The sequence below is a fragment of the Saimiri boliviensis genome, chromosome 15 (assembly GCF_048565385.1).
Source record: "Saimiri boliviensis isolate mSaiBol1 chromosome 15, mSaiBol1.pri, whole genome shotgun sequence".
Classification (NCBI taxonomy): domain Eukaryota; kingdom Metazoa; phylum Chordata; class Mammalia; order Primates; family Cebidae; genus Saimiri; species Saimiri boliviensis.
Genome location: NC_133463.1, coordinates 11,183,381 through 11,205,807, shown reverse-complemented (window position 1 = coordinate 11,205,807; position 22,427 = coordinate 11,183,381). Strand labels below are relative to the sequence as shown.

The 22,427-nt window shown below is 42.3% G+C and overlaps 1 protein-coding gene across 7 annotated transcripts in view; it reads right to left on the bottom strand.

The window, feature by feature from the left end:
* The window catches only part of FAM110B (family with sequence similarity 110 member B), a 156,165-nt gene extending 135,438 nt beyond the window's left edge, over window positions 1–20,727 (bottom strand). For 6 of the 7 annotated variants that reach the window (XM_074386664.1, XM_074386665.1, XM_039464808.2 and 3 more), the window contains exon 1: window positions 20,413–20,727. The gene's annotated coding sequence lies outside the window, so the exon portion shown is untranslated. The remainder of the gene's footprint in view (window positions 1–20,412) is intronic. The other variant, XM_039464807.2, reaches the window with a different exon arrangement.
* Window positions 20,728–22,427: the final 1,700 nt, after the last annotated feature.

Below are 22,427 nucleotides of genomic sequence, written 5' to 3'. Positions count from 1 at the left end.
CCCCTACCATAAGCCCCTGATGTATGCCCAAAGCCCGCCATGGGCACAGCCCAAAGCTGCCCCGTTCATACTCTTCTGCCAGATTTGACATTTCTTGAGATGCTACTAATGATACTCCATCTCTGATCCATTTTGGGGAAAGATTCTGCAACAGCAGGCATTTGCCATTTATTTCAGTAATGACAGAAATCCTTGTTGATAAGTAAAGCTCAGCCAGCCTAAGTTCCGAAGACATCACTCAGTCTTTCAGGAGAAGGAGGTCCTAGAGAAGACCCCTCAGGGGCCTTCCACAGCCCCTCCCAGGTCTAGGGGGAAGGTAGACTTGATAGAAGTGACAGTCTGGGGGGAAGCAGAATTTGGGGACTCAGGGAGCCATCCCAGCGGGGAGACACCAGCCTGGGATGGCAAACGTCATGGGAATGCTTACTCTACCTTGCCAAGCTCAGGTGGAATGAGGCCTCAGACTCCAGGAAAGGGAAGAACAAACTGAGGAGGACACTAGGACCCCAAGCTCTGGGACCATTCCGTCCCTGTCCTCATCCACACGCCTCCACTCCCAAACAACCCGAAGAGTACATCTTTGCACCAGTGTCCCTGTTACTATAGTGCAACCACAGTAGCACAGACTCTGCAGCACTGCTCTGAGGATGAAATGGGATAGCCCCAAATGTCCTCCAGCAGTCCTCCACAGGCACAGGGACTGAAAGGGCCGTGTGCACCACACCTGTGACCGCCCAATGTGCCCGGAGCAAACCATGTTCATGGCCCAGAACCAGCACTAAATCCCCCTTGGAGGCTTTCTACTCAAAGAGTTCATTCTTAATTTTTTTCCTCTAGGACTCAATAAAACCTTTTATTTTGCAGGTGAAAAAAAGTGCACACATATTTTTTCTCACCTACCAAAATAAATAAAAATAAAATCATTGCCCACCCCTGACGCAGACATTTAATATAAAGTTCGAACAAGGTCAAAAATAACTTCTGTCTTCCGGTGTTGAGTTTAAACACAAACAACTTCCAACTAAAAATGACACTAAGAAAACCTTTCATTTTACCTTAAGCCCTGCCTTCTTTCCCAAGAATATGTGAGATATTTTCAACAACAACAAAAAGAATAAGAGGAAAACAGAAAATTAAAAGTATAGTACCTAGAGAAAATTTAAGCATATCACACAGAGGTTAAGCTAGAGAAGAAACTGGCCAGAATTTCCTACCAAGTTGCTGTGGTTTTACCTCAATTTTGCCTAAGTTGACTGTTCACCTTTTTAATCAAATTACTTGCCTTGCAGGTTTTTGACATATTGTTAAAGGTGTGTGCAGTACAGAGTGCACTAGGCAGTACTGCATGAAGTCCTCACAAAATCTCTATCAAAATACAGTAATATGCCACGTGGCCATCTCTGGCGTATCCTTCAGCCAAAGCAGAGCCTGTGATGGATATGAGGGCTACTTAGTCATGAAGGTGATTCCATGGGGGTGTAACATAACTCCTTGCCACCTGGATGCTGCCTAGAGCCACTTACTACATACTTGGAAGACACAAGCTGATGGAAGCAAAGCTATGGATGGGCCACTTAAATCCCGGAAATAATCTTCCAGAACCAAATGTCATCCAAAAGACTAGGATGGCTAAAGAGTAGAAAGGAGAGCTCTCTGACGATATCGCTTTGCCAGCAAACTTAGGCAAAACTGAGGTGAAACTATGGCAACTTGGTAGGCACTGTGCTAGGTGCCGGGGGTGAAGATTAACATCATCCCTAACCTTACATTTTCATCTAGGAGGAAAGAAAACAGCTTAAATGCAACCATAGCCCCTGTGGTAGCACACCATTAGAGGCACATATGTGTAGGGTGCTGGGCCAGGCTAGGGATATCACCCTCAGCTCCGCTCATTTGACAAGATCCACTGGATCCTGATTTCTAACTCCTGCTGTTAAGAATTGCTTAATTGTTGTAAAACTAAACCATTATCTTTAATTGTTCATTAACTCAGCAAATTCATTTACGTGATATTTTTCAGCAGCTATGGTAGAAAGCTTGGCAACGTCTGCTTTGAAAAATTTCCAGGACGAAATTGTCCTGACGCTGTTCCCTGGCGGGTGTACTGGGCCCAAGTACCAGAGTGGCCTTCAAATATCTCTCAAAGAACATTCTAGCCTGGCCTACACAGTATCTGTTTCGCAGACGAGGAAGAGATGATCTTCGGTGTGTGTAAAAGGTCCTCTTTCTTTCTTCAAAGATGGAGGACAGGTTGGGTTTTATGCCTCACAGGGTCCATTATCACCCGAGAGTCCTATACATTCCACAGGTTTGGAAGGAGCTGAGCGCGTGCACAGTGGGTAAACATATACATAACATACATACATCTCATGTTCACTTTGGGACAGGGGTTTCAGCATTACAATGAAGTGGAATTGGGCTCTTTATGTCAAAAGGTGAACTGCAGGGAACAAAGACAATTTGTGTGAAGTCTCTAAAAGCATACTGAAACCATTTAATGTCTGCAATTGCTGATTAAAAAAGAATGCTAAAAAGGCCAGTGCTCTGTCCAGTTGCGTCTGCATGGCAAATCCGTCAGGAGGCGTTTGATCATTCCTACTGTTACTGTTAGGGAGCTTAGAGCCACAGGAATTTAGAAATTTGTCATGCCAGCCAGGCTTCTGAACCCTCAATCTGAAGGCAACTTTGTTTCTTTAACCTTAGGGTCTTTATTAGTTAAGAAAGGGGCATCTATTTTGGTCTCTCAAATAGAGAACAAACCTCCTCAATGTTAAAGAGCTCAGTAGGTTCCTAACTCTTAGCCAGAGTTCAAAATGCTTGACTATAATGTAGAATTCTTCACTTCTGTAGAGATACAGCCAAACAGATACCATGTAGGCAAAGCTAGAATGTTCTTTGAGAGATGTTTGAAGGCCACTCTGGTACTTGGGCCCAGTACACCCCCCAGGGAACAGCGTCAGGACAATTTCGTCCTGGAAATTTTTCAAAGCAGACGTTGCCAAGCTTTCTACCTTAGCTGCAGAAAAATTCTCATATAAATGAATTTGCTAAGTTGTGGGATATGAACAATTAAAGATAATGATTTTAGTTTTACAACAATTAAGTCATTCTTAATGGCAGGAGTTAGAAATCAGGATCAGGTTAAACCAGCGGATCTTGTCAAACGACCAGAGCTGAGGGTGATATCCCTGGCCTGGCCCAGCACCCCACAGACATGTGCCTCTCTAATGGTGTGCTACTACAGGGACTGTGGTTTCATTTAAGCTGTTTTCTTTCCTCCTAGATGAAAATTTAAGGTTAGGGATGACATCTTATTAATCGTAATCCCAGCACCTAGCACAGTGCCAGGGCACATAAGTCCTCCATAAATGTGTTCAATGAATGAACCCCAGATCACTCAACAGATTATGGTTCACGGGACAGAACTTTCTAGAGCACTAAAAACCTGACCAAACCTGATCTCTTCCCAAATGAGGCTAGTATGTATGTTCCCTCACATTCCTGAAATGAAACAAACTCTATAGGAAGCTGGAGGACAGTTCAGGCTGTTCCTGACACAACCATCAAGAACTGGGAACTGAGGGCTGGTTGTAGTGGCTCACGCCTGTAATCCCAGGACTTTGGTAGGCCAAGGCAGATAGATCCCTTGAGGTCAGGAGTATGAGACCAGCCTGGCCAACATGGTGAAACCCGATTTATACTTTAAAAAAAAAAAAAATTAGCCAGGCATGGTGTCGTGCATCTGCAGTCCCAGTTACTCAGGAGGCTGAGGCACGAGAATCACTTGAACCTGGGAGGCAGACATCGAAGTGAGCCGAGATCACACCACTGCATTCCAACTTGGGTGACAGAGTGAGACATTGTCTCAAACCGACTTTCACCAGCTACAGACAGAGCTGTGGCATCAACCACAACACAAAGCTCTCTAAAATGCCTTCGAGCTGATCAGAGGACAAATTTCAAATGAGTAACGGAAATGCAGATATAAACCTACAGAAGTGTTCTGATTTTCTAGCCAAGTAACCCTATAAAAAGAAAAAAAAATGAGGTCAGTTTGGCATAATTTGTTCTCAGTGGAATTATTCTCGCTTTTAGTTATTACTACTTTCTCTTCTACAAGTACATAACCATCTGCTTTGCACTATGTTTTAGAATGTTGCCAAGGAAATGGAGCAAAATCAATGAATTGCAGAGTCTAGAATGGCACCATCCCATGAAAATATAATGTAAGCCACAAATGTGAATCATATATGTTATCTTAAGCTTTCGTGTAGCCGTATTTTTAAATGAAAGGACAGGTGAAGTTAATTTTGATAATAAGTTTAATCCAATAAATCCAAAATATTACCAGTTCAACGTGTAAGTAACATAAAAATTACTGAGTTTTTTTACATTCTTTTCTCAAACTAAATCTTCAAAATCTGGCATGTTCTACACTTCCAGGAGGACATCTCAATTCAGGCCAGCCACATTTCCAGTGCTGGGCAGCCACATGTGTCCTGTGGCCACCACATTGCATGGTGTAGGTCTAGGATCTCTTGGTGCCTTCTGCAAAATCGAGGCATTTACTTCATTCACAGCACCTTTTGTGTTCTCCACAAACTCTCAGGTTATTATCAATAGCGGTACTTTATTCCCATCTGCAAACTCCTTCAATGCCCGAGATGTAATTCACCTAAATCTCCAGATACAAACTACTCTCAAAGCAGCAGAGAAATTTAAGACAGAAGCAGATATTCACAAGACTCTGCTGGCTGGAATGTAATTTACACCCCTCTATCAAGTCCCACAGTCTAGTGGTCAAGCCGAGATATACCTTATGCCTGTGCATTCATGTTACTTGAGCATGATAAAGATGAGGTTGTTTCTTCTCTTCTCTTTATTTGGAGGCAGAGAGAGCAGAAAGGAAGGGAAAGATGACCACGGCCCAAACTAAGGTGGACGGGATCCTAGAAATAGAGAGGAGCCAGACAGGAGAGGTATTTCAGGGTCAGATAAAGAAGAAAAACTAGGATGAGGGATGTCAAACGGGACTTGAGCTCTAGTGAGCTGCTGAGCGTCAATTGCAAGAACATAGTCTGTGGATACTGGCCTGTCTTCCACCTGCTGTGTGGGGGACTCTCCCACTCATGGGGCACATACCTAGTGTTGGCCTTAGTTCAGATGCAGGGGGAAGAATTCATCGAGTCCCCTCCAAAATCACAGCTACAGAGGAGGAATCAGTTTAGTGTTCCACGGCATCGCGGGTGACTATAGTTAACAATAATTTATAATATACTTTCAAATAGCTAGAAGAGAGGATTCTGAATGTTCCCAACACACATAAAAAAATAAATGTTTGGCGTGCTGGATATGTTAATTACACAGATTTACTCATAACACATTATATACATGTATCCAAATACCAAGCTGTACTGTATAAACATGTACAACTATGACACGTTAATTAAAAATAATAATTGAAAAAAATACAAGCTTTTCATGACTCCTACATTGTCATTTCATTAGACCACAGAGCTTCAATGAATCTATCAATCATCTATGAGCACAAACAAAAGCTGCCCTGCTTGTAGCTTTATTTGCTATTTTAGGCATGAGCAATTTACCTTCTTGTTGGTAGAAAAAAGAAAATCTTACAGGAATTTTGTTACTTTACATATCAATATATAAAGAAGACAGTAACACTTTCTGACATAACATTCCATTTGTATTACTTTTTGTTCCAAGTATTACCAGCACCTAGCATAATGCCTGGGTGCCTTAGTGCACTGGGGCTACTATAACAAAATTCCAGAAACTGAACAGCTTGTAAACCACAAAAATTTCTCATAGTCCTAGAGGTTGGAAGCCCAAGATCAAGGCCAGCAGATCCACTGTCTGGTGAGGGTTCCCTTCCTAGTTCCCAGGTGGCACCTTCTCACTGCATTCTCACACAGCTGTAGGAACAAGGGAGTTCTCTGGGGTTTCTTTTACAAGGGCACTAATCCCATTCATGAGGGCTCCACCCTCATCACCTAATTACCTGCCAAGGCCCTACCTCTGAATACCATCCCCTTGGGATTCATAGATCTCAATATATAAACTCTGGGGGCCCACAAACATTCAGACCATAGCAGAGGAATGGAGAGTTGGAAAAGTGATGGTAAAAAGAAAAAGGGATGAAGCCTCACTTTTCCAGCACCGAATAAAAAGACATATCTTTGTTCTACTGATGCTGCATCACCCATGTCGGCAGGAACCATGGGATCCATGCGATCCCATACACAAGGTGCATGGACAATTTCAACAACAGCAACAAGACTCTAAGGCCATTTCTTAAAATGGGCAATAGGACATTTCAGAGGGCACATGGGGACAGAAGCATCTGTGAGGGCAGTTCACTTTGCTTACACCAGGCAGTAATTTGGGGTTCAGACTAAAGAAGTGGCATTCTAAGAGATGGCTGAAGGTGAAGATGACATTCTAAGAGAAGAGGCTCAGGGGCTTACAGTTATCCAGTGTTTCAGGGTGAGGAGAGACTCTACTTCCACACACCTATGTAGAAGCATGGTGCCTGGCACACTGCAGGCGTGAAATATAGATTGGCTAGGAAATGGCAGTGATGTCAGTAACTAGGGACACCAATGGTCACCATATCAGCTAACCAAAATCCAAGCACTGGTTTTAGAAAAAAAAAAAAAAATCAATTAAGCTCAGTGGCTTCATGCCTGTAATCCCAGCACTTTGAGAGGCTGAGGCAGGCGGATCACCTGAGTTCCAAAGTCAGAGACAAGCGTGGCCAAAATGGTGAAACCCCCTCTCTACTAAAAACACAAAATTAGCTGGGTATGGTGGTGTGTGCCTATAATCCCAGCTACTGAGGAGGCTGAGAATTGCTTGAACCCAGGAGGCAGACGTTGCAGTGGACCAGGACTGCGCCACTGCACTCCAGCCTGTGTGACAATGAGACTGTCTCAAAAAAGAAAAAAATTCAATTAAAGGTGGACTTCATGTCCTAACAGTGAAATGTCCTTAGTGAGAAGTTTTAGCTTCATTACACTTGGACTTAGCCAGTTTTACCCTAGGAGGACTAGAGAAAACTCTTCCTTGGGGTTTAAAGACCCACAGTTAGCCCAGTGAACCCTGCCACGGCCACAGCAGTAGATCACGTGGCCACCCACTATTGTCACAGTCCCTTAGGCCTTATCCCAAGCCAGTGTCTGTGGTTGATTCTAGTCTCAAACCAACTCGTGGCCCAAAAAGCAACAGATGAAGAATTGTCAGAAAGTCCATACCATTCTAAACAAGTGAGTTTAAAAGTGAACTCGGAGAAATTATTAAGTTTTAGCTATAACTGCTCAGTTCTTTACTACTTAAAGCCTGAAGTCTCAGAAAGCAAAGCTAAAATTGCACATAAGCAGAAATGCATCAACTATGCCAATCATAAACCAACAGAGCCATTACACAAGTACAAGATAGTGCCAGGAAATAGTAAGCACGATATAAGGATCTGCTGAATAACAATATCACTGTGATTTCATGTGCCAATGGAGGAAAAGCCAGTTGTGATGATGGTTTCTGGAAAAAAAAAAAATGATAGAGACCCCAGTTCCTTCCTGATATCACCATGTTAGGCAATAAATGGTATTTACCATCAAATCAAATAACTATGTTCTGTTAATACCAGAAAATGTTATTTTTAAGTTTCAAAACACTCCTTTACCTATTCAAAATCTGATGATAAGAATGAAACCTCTAAATAAGATGCAATTATACAAAGTAACTGCCATCACTTTACACCTGAATGTAAGTTGTGTTGGGGATAAATCATAAAATGGAAACTTAGACCTGGCAGAAGTGAGAGATGCTAATGGCCATAATCATCATTTCCATGTGCTCCTTACAAAGACCACCAGGATTAGGGAGGAAAGGGGTATAAACAACACCACTGTCTGTGTTTCATAGACAATGTTCACCATGGAAAAATATACAGGCATATCTTGTTTTACTACACTTCATTTTAACATGCTCCAAAGATAATGCCTTTTACAAATAGAAGGTCTGTGGCAACTGAGCCTCAAACAAGTCTGTAGGTGCCATGAGCACGTGCTCACTTCTGGTCTGTGTGTCACATTTCAGCAATTCGTACAATATTTCAAACTTTTTCATTATTATACCTGTTAAAATAATCTGTGATCAGGGATCTTTGATGTTACTATTGTCATTGTTTTGTAGCACTACAAACCATTACCACAAAAGACAGCAAACTTAACTAATAAATGTATGTGTTCTGAACACTCCACTGACTGCTGTCCCCCTGCCCCCTTTCTCTGCTCAGGCCTTCCTAACCTCTCGGACACAACAAAACTGACAGGAGGCCAGTTAACCCCACAATGGCCTCTAAGTGTTCCAGTGAAGAGAAGAGTCACACATCGCATGCTTTAAACCAAACACTATAAATGATTATGCTTAGTGAGAAAGGCATGTCAAAAGCCGAGACAGGTCAAAACTAGGCCTCTTCAGCCAAACAGTGAACCAAGTTGAGCATGTAAAGGAAAGTTCTTGAAGGAAACTTAAACTGCTCCTCCAGTGAACATACAAAGCATAAAAAAGCAAGACAGCCTTACCATTTACCTGGTGACAGTTTTAGTGGTCTGGATAGAAAATTAAACCAGCCACAATATTCCCTAAAGTCAAAGCCCAATCCAGAGCAAGGTCTTAATTCTCTTCAATTCAATGAAGCCTGAGAGAGATGAAAGAGCTGCAAAAGAATAACTGAAAGCTAGCAGAGGTTGGTTCATGAGGTTTGTTTTTTTGTTTGTTTGGGATGGAATTTTGCTGTGTTGCCCAGGCTGGATGCAATGGTACAATCTCAGCTCACTGCAACCTCTGCTTCCTAGGCTCAAGCAATTCTCCTGCCTCAGGCTCCCAAGTAGCTAGGACTACAGGTGCTCGCCACCACATCTGGCTAATATTTGTATTTTTAGTACAGACAGGGTTTTGTCACGTTGGCCAGGCGTTCTTGAACTCCTGACCTCAGGTGATCCACCCACCTTCAGCTTCCCAAAGTGCTGGGATTACAGGTATGAGCCACTGTGCCTGGTGGTTCATGAGGCTTAAGGAAAGAAGTTCTCTCCATAACACAGAAGTGCAAGTTGAAGCAGCAAGTGGTGATTTAGAAGCTGCAGCAAGTTATCCAGAATATAGAGCTAAGATCATTGATGAAGATGGCTACAACTAGACAACAGTTTTTCAGTGTAGACAAACAGCCTTATATAAGAAGATGTCATCTAGGACAGGGGACTTCAACCCCTGGGGTTAGGAACTGGGCTACATCGCAAGAGATGAGCACAGGCAAGCAGTCCATCTTCTTTTCATAGGAGCATGAACTCTATTGTGAAATGTGCATGGAAGGGATCTGGGTTGCATGGTCCTTAGGAAAATCGAATGATAAACGTAATAAGCTTTAATCATCCCCCAAACAATCCCCCTCTCCCACCCACTCCCCAGTCCATGGGAAAATTGTCTTCCACAAAACTGGTCCCTGATGCCAAAAATGTTGGGGACTGCTGATCTAGAACTTTCATAGCTAGAAGGAGAAGTCAACGTCTGGCTTCAAAGTTTCAAAGGACAGGCTGACTCTCTCATTAGAAGCTAATGCAGTTGGTGACTTGAAGTTAAAGCCAATGCTGATTTACCATTCTGAACATCCCAGGACCCTTAAGAATGATATTAAACCCACGCTCCCTGTGCTCTATAACAACAAAGCCTGGATGACGGCACATTTGTTTACAGCATGATCTATTGAATATTTTAAGACCACTGTTGAGATCCACTGCTCAGAAAAAAGATTACTTACAAAATATTACTGCTCATTTACAATGCCCCTAGTCACCCAAGAGCTCTGACAGAGATGTACAAGGATATAAATGTTGTTTTAATGCCTCCTAACACAACATTCATTCTTCAGCACATGGGTCAATGATAAGGAATATATTTTATAAGGCTACAGCTGCTGTAGATACTGATTGCTCTGATGTATCCAGGAAAAGTAAATCAAAAACGTCTGGGAAGGATTCACCATTCTAAATACCATTAAGAACAGTCATAATTCATGGGGGGAGATCAAAATATCAACATTAACAGGAGTTTCGGAAAAGCTTATCCCAACTCTCACAGATGACTTTGAGAGCTTTAAGACTTCCGTGGAGGAAATAACTGCAGATGTGGTGGAAATAGCAAGAGAACTAGAATTACAAATGGAGCCCTAAGATGTGACTGAATTGCTACAATCTCATGATAAAACCAACAGATGACGAGTTGCTTATTATGGATAAAAAAAAATAAAAACCCATTTCTTGAGATGGAATATACTCCTGGTGAAGATGCTGTAAACACTGTTGAAAGGACAACAAAGAATTCAGAATATTATATCAACTTAGTTGATAAGACAGTGGCAGGGTTTTAGAAGACTAACTACAATTTTGAAAGTTGTACTATGGGGAATGTGCTATCAAACAGCATCACATGCTACAGAGAAATCTTTGGTGAAGGGAAGAGTCACTTGATGTAGCAAACTTCATTGTTGTCTTATTTTAAGAAATTGCCACAGCTACCCCAACATGTGGTAACTGCCACCCTGATCCCAGTCAGTAGCCATCAATACTAAGGCAAGAACCTCCAGCAACAGAAAGAGTATGACTTGCTGAAGGCTCAGATAATCATCAGCATTTTTTAGCAATGAAGTATTTTAATTAAGGCATGTACATTGTTTTCTTAGACAATGCTATTTCACACTTAATAGACTACAATATAGTTTAAGCATAACTTTTATATGCACTCAGAAACCAAAAAATTCATGTGACTCACTTTACTGTGATTTTCACTTTATGGTGGTGGTCTGGAATCGAACCAACAATTTGTCTCCAATGTATGCCAGTACATACTGTCTTCATTGTGGATGAACTTACTGTCTTACAGAAGACAGACTCACAAAACCAAGAATACACCAAAAATGTATTAGTCAATAAAAATCTATTAGTCAATCAGTTAGGTCAATAAAGGAAGTGTTGGTCAGGAAAGAAAAGGTATGATGTTGCTAGCACTACTGAGAAAGGCTTGTATAAAGCAGGACGTAGAGAAGGAGTACCTGGTGTTAACACTCTCAGAGTCTGATCATTTAAACCAACTTGGGAAATACACTTTCACAAAAATGTTCTAACAAAACCTTATTTTGATTATACTACAGGTATGTGATCATTAATTTTATATGTCTACCTGATTGAGCTACTGGGATGCCCAGGTATCTTGTTAAACATTATTTCTTGCTGTACCTGTGGGTGTTTCTGGATGAAATCAGCATTGAATTGATGAACTGAGTAAAGCAAATGGCCCTCCCCAACGTGGATGGGCATTATCCAACCAGTAGAAGGCCCAAATGGAACAGAAAGGTGGAAAAAGAATGAATTCCATCTCTCTCTCTATCTCTATCTTTCTAGCTGCTTAGCTAATACATCTGTATTTTCCTGCCCTTACACTGGAACTTATACTATTGGTTCTCCTGGGTCTTCATCTTAGAGATAGCAAATCATGGGACTTCTCAGCCTTTACAATCATGTAAGCCAGTTCCTTGTAATAAATCTCTTTTTCTATGCATATTCCATTTGTTCTGGTTCTCTAATACAAGGTACATGTGAATAATTAATACCATCTGGTAAATGAAAAGTCCAAAGTAAAATGAAGATACTTAAGTATCTAAGGCACAAAATGTATAAAGGTATTTGCTCATATGCTGGTATGCTTAATTAAAGGGCCCTGTGATTTGGTCCCTTTATGGATGACTCACAGTACCTAAACAGCAGCATGCTTCACACTGAAATTACTCTGAAAAAGACTGGTGGAGATAGCAACCAGAGATGAACAATCAAAACAGTTCAATCTTGTGACGCTAGTGAATTCTGAAAGAAAAAATACCTGTGAGAAAAATCAAACAAGCAAATTAGGCCGTGTGAGTTAAAACACATGTCACATTGAGGCAAAGGCAGAGCCACTTCTAACTGAAAAAACAGGAACTGCCATGTGCACAGTGAACACTAGGCCCTTCACACTAACACACTAACACACACACACACACACACACACACACACACACACACACCCCTGCACACACTAACTCCATGGCATGTGGCACTTTCACTGCTTCTATGGAAAATTCATCTAAAGTCAATTTCCAAATAATACACATAGACCATAGATCTTCTCTGGCACTACCTAAAAGAACATTTCAACTACCCACAAAATAAATATCTGTATGACTGTACTACTGTCTACCAACAATAGAGGTACATACAGATTCACTAACAAGAACTGGATAAAGAAATCTTCACTAAATTAAAGAACTAAGTTACTAGGCAGACAGTCTATCCCCTCAAAAATGGTGGCTACTTTACCAAAACATTATAAAACAGTTTATGGTTACACACCCGATGCATGTTGCAGGTTGGCACAAAACCAACAGAAGCTGTGAAGAGCACCCATGACTAGTCATATTAACAACCCACATAATGATTTCTCTTCTTCTGTCATGGTCACTAAACAAGAACAAAATTTATTGGGGGAAAAAATCTGATTTTAAAATCACAACATTCCAATTAATGATCACTTGAAAGGACACGGGCTAGAGACAAGATAAAGGGAATTTTTTAAAAAATCCCCAACTCACAGTCAACTGTGCAAGGAACCTCTCAATTCACCTTGTTTTAACAATGTGGACAGAGCACAGTTTACCAAGCATCCGTCACTTTTACAATGGTTCCATTTCCTTACCGGGTTTTCCCCTATTATTTTTCTATAGTAAGTTAGGTGCCTGTAAGCTGGCATTAGACCACAGGTGACATTTAGTTTGAAGAACAGGCTGGTAACACCTTCTGATAAACCAGAGGAAAACAACAAGTGATTCTGCCTTAGTCTGTTTTGTGTTGCTATAACAGAATATCCCAGACTGGGTAATCTATAAAGAAAAGAAATTTATTTCTCATAGTTCTGGAGACTGAGAAATCCGGTATCAAGGTGTCAGCACCTGCCAAGGCCTTATTGCTGCGTCATCCCACAGGACTGAAGGGCAAAGAGAGGACAAGAGAGAGCAAGAGAACCCTCAAGCCCTTTTATCATCAGCATTAATCTATTCATAAGGGCCTAATTACCTCTCAGAAGACCCACCTCTTAACACAGTTGCATCAAGCATTAAGTTTCCAACGTAAGGGTTTTTGGGGTACACATTCAAACCATACCAATGTACTACTACACCTAGAGGCCCATGCTTCCAAATACAACTCTTCCTGTCCTCCAAAATATGCTCTCAAAACCTGCCTGGTGGATCTCAAGTTTATACACCCCAACTGGAAAGCCAGTCATCTCACAGCACAAAAAACAAAGTTGAGAGAAGAATCCTGCTGAGGTTAGACCGTTTAGCCAGGATTTCAAAGTCTTAGAGCACAGAGATCTCATCATCAGCACTATGACCCTCACACTCCACTCAGTGAATCTGTCTCCAGGCCATGCCATGTGGCCAGGCACAGCTCTATACAGGATGCACACAGCAGCTGACATCATAGAACCTTTTTGAATTTGGGAAAATGCACCTTCAACATGTAAACAAATTACACAATTTCAGGTAGGAATAAGGGCTGTGAATAAAATAAAATAGGACAAGAAAGAAGAGGGTAGCTGGAGAAGCAGCTGCTTTAGCTTCAGCCATCAGGATGAGTCTCTGAAAAAGTGACTTTTGTCCTGTGACCCACGATGATAACACGCAGACAGTTGAAACAAGATATGAAATCCATGAAACAGAAACACATGATAGCAACTAACCTCGATGGAGTGCTCAGCATTTTGCAAGCATCATCTTATTATCTCTCACAACAATTCTAGAAAGTAGTGTACTCATTCCCCATTTTACAGATAAGAAAACTGAGGCTCCAGAAGCCTCAGTAACTTATTCAACCTCACACAGATCCAGTCTTTGCACCCAGACAGATTCAGCTGGAAGACCTCTCTGCCTTTTGCTGGCCGACAGCTAATTTTTTGGCCTGGGATCCACACAGCCATGACCAAACCCCCACCCAACCCTGCTCCCAGTTGTGTAACAGAGAAACAAAGCTTATAATTCCCATATTTGCCCAAGTTCAGGGACGGTCACAGACACTGCCCACACTCTCAATGAACATAGCAAATCTGGGCCTTCCTAGCTCTCTGTCACACCAACAGTCTATAGTGCACTTTGAGGCAAATCAAATAAATGCTACTTTTACATCTTTGTTAAGTATCAGAAAGACTATTGACACTGGACACGGTTTCCTACATCAATTTCCAGGTTGAGGTAGGCAATTCCAAGACATGTGACCTCATTCTCCAGACACTTCCAAATGCAGGATTTGCCTGTATCATTCAGGTACAGATCCAAATAAATTGGTACGTCTTCTCAGCATGACGTCCAGATTATATCATGAGCACTGATTCTAGAACACACCTCTTTTTCATTTCAATGCTGAAATCAGGACTCACATCACAATGGATGGGGTGTCGCAGTTTAACTGGCAGTGTGTTTTCTTGCTCAATGGTATGGAAAATAATGATGCAACTCTAATCTAAATCAGTAATGTTTTAGGTGAGGAGAAATTCAGAGTCCTGCACACAACTGATTCCCTCCCCTCCTCTGTCTTCCTTCTAGCCCAGTGGCACTGGTCACCACAACAGCTTTGTAACTGTCTCCCTGCTTCTACTCTAAACAAAGGCTCTGTTCTCCACAAGCAGGCAGAGTGAGTCTCCAAATCTGCAAATTAGAGCCTGGCCCTCCTTGCGTCATATCCTCTGGCAGTTCCCACTACACTCAAACCTAAATGGAAATACCCGCTTCCCACCCCGACTCCCCTGTGGTTGAAGGCCCTGCTGACCTCGTTCCTTTGTGCTATTTCTTGTTCCTCACAAGAGCAGGTTTTGCCTGTCACAGGGCCTTTGCATGGGCCATCCTCAATGCCCAGAGACCTTGCAGAGGTTGCCTTCTTTTTTTTTTTTTTAGACCGAGTCTTGCACTGTCGCCTGGGCTGGCATGCAATGGTGCAATCTCAGCTCACTGCAATCTTCGCCTCCCAGGTTCAAGCAATTCTCCTGCCTCGACCTCTAGCTGGAATTATAGGAGCCCTCTACCATACCCAGCTAATTTTTTATATTTTTAGTAGAGATGGGGTTTCACTATGTTGGCCAGGCTGGTCTCAAACTCCTAAACTTGTGATTCGCCCACGTCAGCCTCCCAAAGTGCTGGGATTACAGGCGTGAGCCAACATGCCTGTCCGGTTGCCTTCTTTTCACTGAAGTCAGCTCTAAAGTCCTCAGTGAAGCCCTCCTAGACCACCCAGCCCAGATGGAAAAGTGGTTCCCACTCTTGACTGCACTTACTACTGCCTTAAGTCAGCTTTTCATTTATTCATTTAATTTATTATCTATTTTCCCACTTTACACAATAAGGCCTCAGAGAGGAAGGAAACTTGTCTTTCCTGACCAGTGTTTATTCAAAGTGCCTGGCACACAATAAGTCCTCTATCAATATCTATTCAATATAATCATCATAGCAGAGGAACTTTGTAATGATGTTCTTTTGCATAATTATTTATTTTTTATTTATATTAACTTCCAGTTAATGGGACAAAAAAATTCACTAGCGTGAATGATAGTTTTGAAGCCTATCTGTGATTCCTCCTAAAAAAGAAAATTAACAAGATGAAATAAATTTCTAATGGGACTGTGAGAAAAATAATGGTTTGCATTACAACAAAACTACTCAAAAATTTCCCGTATTCCTGTGAATTGTATTTTTAAAAGCTTTATCTGAAACTGGACAATTTCAAAACCATTGATCTTGCCCTGATGTATAAAACATACCACAGGATTCTTCTAATTCTTCCAGAAACCTGTCTGCCAAATGACATACTGTTTCCCTTCGCTTAGGTATTCATTTTTTAGCTTCTCTCTAAAGTGTTTACAATTTTAAAGTCCCAGATTTAATGCCAGTTCAAAATTGTTTAATCATCCACATGTTCGCTGTTTTTATCACCAAACATACTTTGAAAATTTGCTTCACCTACTAAAGTTTCCTTTAAAACAAGAACAACAACAAAAACAAGGCTTATGTCTTTGAATGTCAGGTTCTTATGAGTGTTTCCTTATGAGGCAAACTGTAAAATGTGAAAAATGCAAAAATCTCACTCAATTCCTTTCTCCCATAAGTAGAAGGAAAACAAGTATGTCAAAATGACATATCCATGATTTAAGTTCATTAATTTTATATTACAAAAGGAGCATTCAGAAACAAACTAGGTTGTTTTAAAACAGGATGAAAAAGAATTATCCAACAGCGGAGAAGCTTTGTGTGTATCTTAATTATCTGTAATCTTTTGGATGATAACATTCACAAAGAATGAAAAACTAAGTTTCCTACATCCATTCCCTAAAATCTTTCATGCAAATCATCTCATAACTTATCCTTTAAAAGTCTAGAGTCAATGCTACATTTAGATTCTTTGATAAACACTTTGGATATAATATGTGTTTTCTTCTGAACAATTCCTAAATATTATATTTTTGTATTTCTATAATGTTTTCAGTACAAAAAAAATCACCATTTAAAAAAATTAGATTAGGCTCTGCCATAGTGTAAAATAAAATATATGAATATACAGAATGAGGATTTGATTCAATGTTTCTGAAATCATCATAATCCCTCTGATGTACTTACGTGATCAAAATTAATATGCCTACCTCTAACCCAAGGGAAAGAAAGTCACTGCGCATAGCGGGAGCTGTGCTGTTCCCAGATCACCTGAGCAACAAAGCCAAAAACCAACCCAACATTCTTTATTACATCTAAATCTAAGACATTTTTATCAGAGGCCACATAGTTCAAAGAAGTTAAACGTGCAATCTGTCTCCTCAACCCTCCTAAAACAAGCAGTCTTTAACAAGGTATTGAGAAATCTTAAAACGTTTCCTCTGAAAACTGAAAGTGGCATACTTTTTCTCATTTTAGACTCTTTGATAATCCGATGTTAACCACAAAATTCAAAGTATGTCAATGAGTTATGAGATTTGTTGACGTCAAATCTGAAAAGAAGACATGGAACACGAACACCTCCAGCAGCTGAACGTACGAGGCAGAAGTTATTCCTCTTGACATGACAGAAGGATCCATAGGGTCTGGAGACACACACCCCTTGCTACATATTAGCTATGTGACTCAGACAAGTCACTTCCCTTCACTTGTATTATAGAAAGGGTATAACAGTACCTACTGTGTCTTAGAGAAGAGAACGCACCCGCCATCAACCATCGAGGACTTTGCTGGTCCCAGAACCAGCCCTTGGAGATAACTGTTATTATGAACCAGAAAATCCTTTTATTGAGTCTACTTTCTAGTCTTGGTGTCTGTACCGAATGGAATGAATGTATTTTTCTTGGCTGAGTCATGACTTTGCAAAACTTCAGTCTTCATCCTGAATATCAATTCTCATTGCATCACACCAGGAGCCAGAAGAATGATGCAAATCAAAGTAAATGAGAATTGGCCCTAGGAAGTTGTTTTCTTAACTAAATTCAAGATGCAAGTAGGTTTCTGATGATTTGTTTCTCTCTCCTAAAAAGTTAAGTATGAAAAAAAGGTCAGATTAGTTGGAAATCCTCTAGGCTCAGCTGATCAATCTGACTCCAGTGTGGGAAAATAAAATAAAATGAATAGTTGACTAATAATATTTTTACAAGCAGTATTTGTCTAGCACCTAAAATGCTATGGCTTTCAGAGAGAAAAATGGTAAACGGTCTATAAATGTTGAACATATAAAGTACAAATTTAAAAGTAAACTGTATTCTCAAAAAGATTACTGGATAGTGTCTGGTTGGTAAGAGTATGTTTTGGGGGGAGCAAACAATGGGATTGCTAAAATAATCCCTGGGATTCTACTAAACCATACAAGCGCCTCCTTGCCTCCTTCAGCAGCCTTGTCCACAGCGCCATCTACTGCCTAGCCACTGCGCCTACAGCGGTTTTGCTTCTGCAGCGCCCCAACAGTTAACACCATGCCTTTGCTTAGCTAAGTTATTTAGGAATCATAATTTTGAAAAAGTCATTTCAAAGTTAAAGGGGAAGGGAGGACATGAAATGAGAGTAAACTCCTGCCAATCATTTAAAATATCTAAATAGCAAACACAGTCTTTGGTTACTAACACATGGCAAATAAGCAGTTTTAAATAAGTGAGTTTTCTTATCTGAGCCAGTTAGGTTATAAATCCTGCTCTAAAGATTTTAAAGCATGAATAAGAATTATATGCTCTGGTTGATGTATATATAGTAGACATGTTTATCTTTTATTATCTTTTAACACAGTGGGAGTTACTTAACTCTGCTGTACCAATCGTTCTTTCCACTGGGAATTGGAAGTAGGATTCTAAACCTAGAGAGCAAGGGAGTGCAGAGGGGGTCAGAGATGCGGTTCAGAACCCAGGTTTCCCCTAATATCTAGGCTTCTCTTTGAACAATTAGCCTCTTAAGGACAACCAGGTCTCCTTATGAAAGGCACCAGGGCACAACTAGATTCAAGACTGTGGTCCTTCCCTTAGAGATCCACTATGTAAGATGAATTCAATCAACCCTTACCATGCATAAGGATACATAGAGCAGCTTGTCAGTCACAGGCGAAACAACAACCCAACTTCAGCCCTGATCTAAAATTAAACCACAGGCTTAAAATAGATCATGATCTAACAAATCAGAATTTTAAAAATCAAAACAACCATTTTCCAAACAGAAAGAAACAAACAGCTTGATAAGAAAAATTAAAAGTAATATTATCTGACACCTAGAACTATATGCAAGGCACAGTTCTAAGCACTTCATAGATTATCAGGTTGACAAGGCACCACTAGCTCTGTTGAATTAGAGACTTTATGGTGTACAACCTATAGTAATACCGCAGATTAAATACCGTAGGGTAAACCAATGGGATGTTATGAGCGAAGGATTCTAGTTTACCATTAACTCACCCTTATTTTAGAACAACTATGCTTAATAAACAGCTTATCTGAATGACCAGGGGTTGTGATGCCACAAAAATGAGGACAATAAATTAATACAAGTATCCTCCAGATATGACTACGTGTAAATTGGCGGTGGAAATACGAAATAAATACTATGTTCTTCACCAACAAAGGAAATAAGGAAAATGGAAGTCCCAGTATTCATATTGCAAAAATGCTTATTCTACTATCATATTCCCTTTTGAGAAACAGACCAGTTTGCAATCCTTATAACACCAGCAGTGCAATGTTGTCACAGATGTGTGCCAGATTTTGCACAGGACATAAACTGGCTGTGAGGAAGAACCCAGAGTTTGCCTATTTTTTGGCAGGAAAGAAAGCCTGCACTTTTCTGTGTGTGTGTGTATATATGTGTGTGTGTGTGTGTCTCAATAAATCTGAATAATAACTTGAAAGGGTTAAAAAGCCGGGCACCAGGTGTTTTCTTTCCACTTTCCAGAGTAATTTAAGCACACTGCAAAGTTATCTCCCTTCCTTCCCCAGGAGCCAGCTTACGGGAGACCTGTCACTGCCGTTTACACTGTACAGCTCCAGCTCTAAACAATAGGAGGGCACCAGGCTGGGCAGCAGGCTTCGGGGCTTCCCACAGCCTGCATGGGCTTTGTTGCCAAGTTATGAGCTCCTCTGGGTGATGGAGGCACGAGTGAGCCACGGAGAATTTAATTCTATTTCAAATCTGTATGCTTTCAAAGAAAACAGAGACAATTGACGCCAAGGGAGGAGCTGGAAGGGGTAACCAAAAACAAACTTTTGGAACCTCAGAATCTACATTTCTTGCAATAATTCCCAGCCAAGGATTAGATGGTATTGATACTCCCAAAGTCTTTTAACACTGAGATTAGAGACCATTCAAGGAGCTGCGGCTGAATGGAGTCCCCATCCCTCGTAGTCGCACTCTTCCAGCAGGAACTGGCAGGCGCGCTTTCGGAGTCCGCCTCCGCTCCGCAGCGCGGCCAGCCTCCCCCGCCCTGGCTCCAGCCCCGGCTCCAGCCCCGGCCCCGTGCCCGGCCTCCCAGCCGAGCCCAGGACGCGCAGCCGAGCCGAGCGCAGAGCGGGCGCAGGGCAGGCAGCGGCGCTGCGCCTCCCCCGGCGGGCCAGAAAGCCGGCCGGGGTCCGCCTGGGCCGGTGAGGCCGGGCTGAACGGCGCCCCGGCCCCGGCGGAGAAGCTGCGGGCGAAGAGCCGGCTTCGCTCCGCGCCGCCCGGCCGCGCGCACTCCCGCATTGTCCGTAGTCGGGGCGCGGCGCGACCCCTGAACCCGAATCCCAACCCCGGCCCCCACGGCCCACTCTCACCTGGGCCGCGCACCTCAGTCCCCGGCGGTGCGGCCCGAGCCGGGCGCCAGGCTCCCGAGGACGGCGAGGAGGGAGAGCCAGGGCCCGCTAGGGGCGGAGTGCCGAGAGCGGGCTGGAGAGGCGGCCGAGTCCTCGCGCGGGGCCGCGGGCAGGGCGCGGGCGAGGGCGGGGCGGGCGGAACGGGCCCAGGACGCGCGCCGCGGAGGGCCCCGCTGGCGGCGGCCGCGACGGTCCGGTCTGCACCGACTGGGAGGGCTCAGGCAGGCTTCGCCGGAGGACGAGGGAGGGAACTTGGAGCCGGCTGCTGCGGCCCAGAGCGCGTGTCCCCGAGCGAGTGCACACGCCCCTCGAGAGCCCCGCCCCGCCTGCATCCCGCCCCCACCCCACCTTCCGGGTCCCTGCCCCTCTCGCACCTCCACTCCAAGCCCTGCCTCTCTCCCCGCATCTCCAGCCCGCTACCGATACCCACCCTACCCCGACCCACCCCCACTCCACTCGGTCGGCGCCCCCGATTCCTCCCCCTCCCCCACTCCCACCCTCATCCTCACGCCAGCACCCCCACCCCGCTCCCATCCGGTGACCTCGCTGGATCTCGGACTGCCACCCAGGTGCAGATCCGCTCAGCACTGGAGACCTAGAGCCTGTGTCCTGAATGAAATAACCCCACCTGGTTGTCAAGCCCTCCAAACGTTTTGGTGCCTGACGTTTTCTGTTTACCAACTTTCATATACTCAGATGGAGCGTCCTAACTTCATTTCTGAAGGCATTTTTAAGCCTTCAAAAAAAATGTCTGGAGAAAATAGTAAAGAATAACGAAAAATATCAAGCATGATGTACTACCTCTGAAATGTGGGCCAGTTGATGTTTTAAAATGAAGTGTTTGGGGGTGCATCATTATTAATCGCCTAATATGTTATTTGAGAATACTTTCTACTTAGATTTGCCTAATAACTTCGTTGTTTCAGAAAAGGGATCGTTTTAGGAAGACTAAACACATTGTAATTTAGCTTTGCTATTGCAAACTCTAGAAGATAAAATCCATCTTTATCAAAATGAATTTAAATGGGATACGGACTCACAAAATAATTTTCTTCTAGGAAATATTTAGCAAGGATTTCTTTTTAATCTCTAGCACATTGAGAATACAATTGTATTCATCTCATTTTCTCAGAAAGATCGTTTATATTTGAATTGTGCTTCACTTCAATGAATCTATTGTTTCATAGTAGTTAAGAAGTTGCCAACTAAATAAAACTCAGACTTCTATCATAAACTTTTTTGCTATTTAAAAGACTACCATTTTAAGAAAGTGACATGATACTGGGATTTAAATGGAACTTTCCTTTGGCATATTAATGCATTCCTCGTGATCACAGATTAGGTTGTGGTCTCCATTCACTCCGAAAGTCACATAACAGTAGAAAGAAATTATTTTTCACCATTCCCATAGCAAATGGAACCAACTTCTCTCCCTCTCAAGTATACTTTTTTTTTCCCCCACTTCTTTGCCCCAATCCCTTCCTTTTAGGAATTTCCCCCTCCCAGTGGGTGTGACTAGCCCACAGACCTTCCTGACATTGTGAGGGATATGACCCAGGCCAGCCAATTAGAATATCCTCTGGGAACAAAGGAGCAGGGTCCTTGCCCTGACTGACAGGGCAGCTCCTGAGACCATATCATAGGAGCGTGCAGCAGCTGGAATCAACCCAGCAGCTGGAGTCAAGGTACTAGAGAATAAAACAAAACCAGAAAAAAGCCACACTAAGCAATGGAGATAGAAAAGAACCCTGATGACATCTATGACCATCTGTAGGTAACTACCTTTAAAACCAGTCAAATCCCTAAATTTCTGACAGAATGCACCAATAAATTGTCTTTCTTACTTATGCCATTTTGAGTTGTTTCTTTCCAAAAGACTCACTTAAAAAATCATAAAAGATTCCCCTATGATCCATGCTTTGAAAATCAGGAATGCAACCAATGAGCTTAGCTTTTCTTTTCTTTTTTTTTTGGTG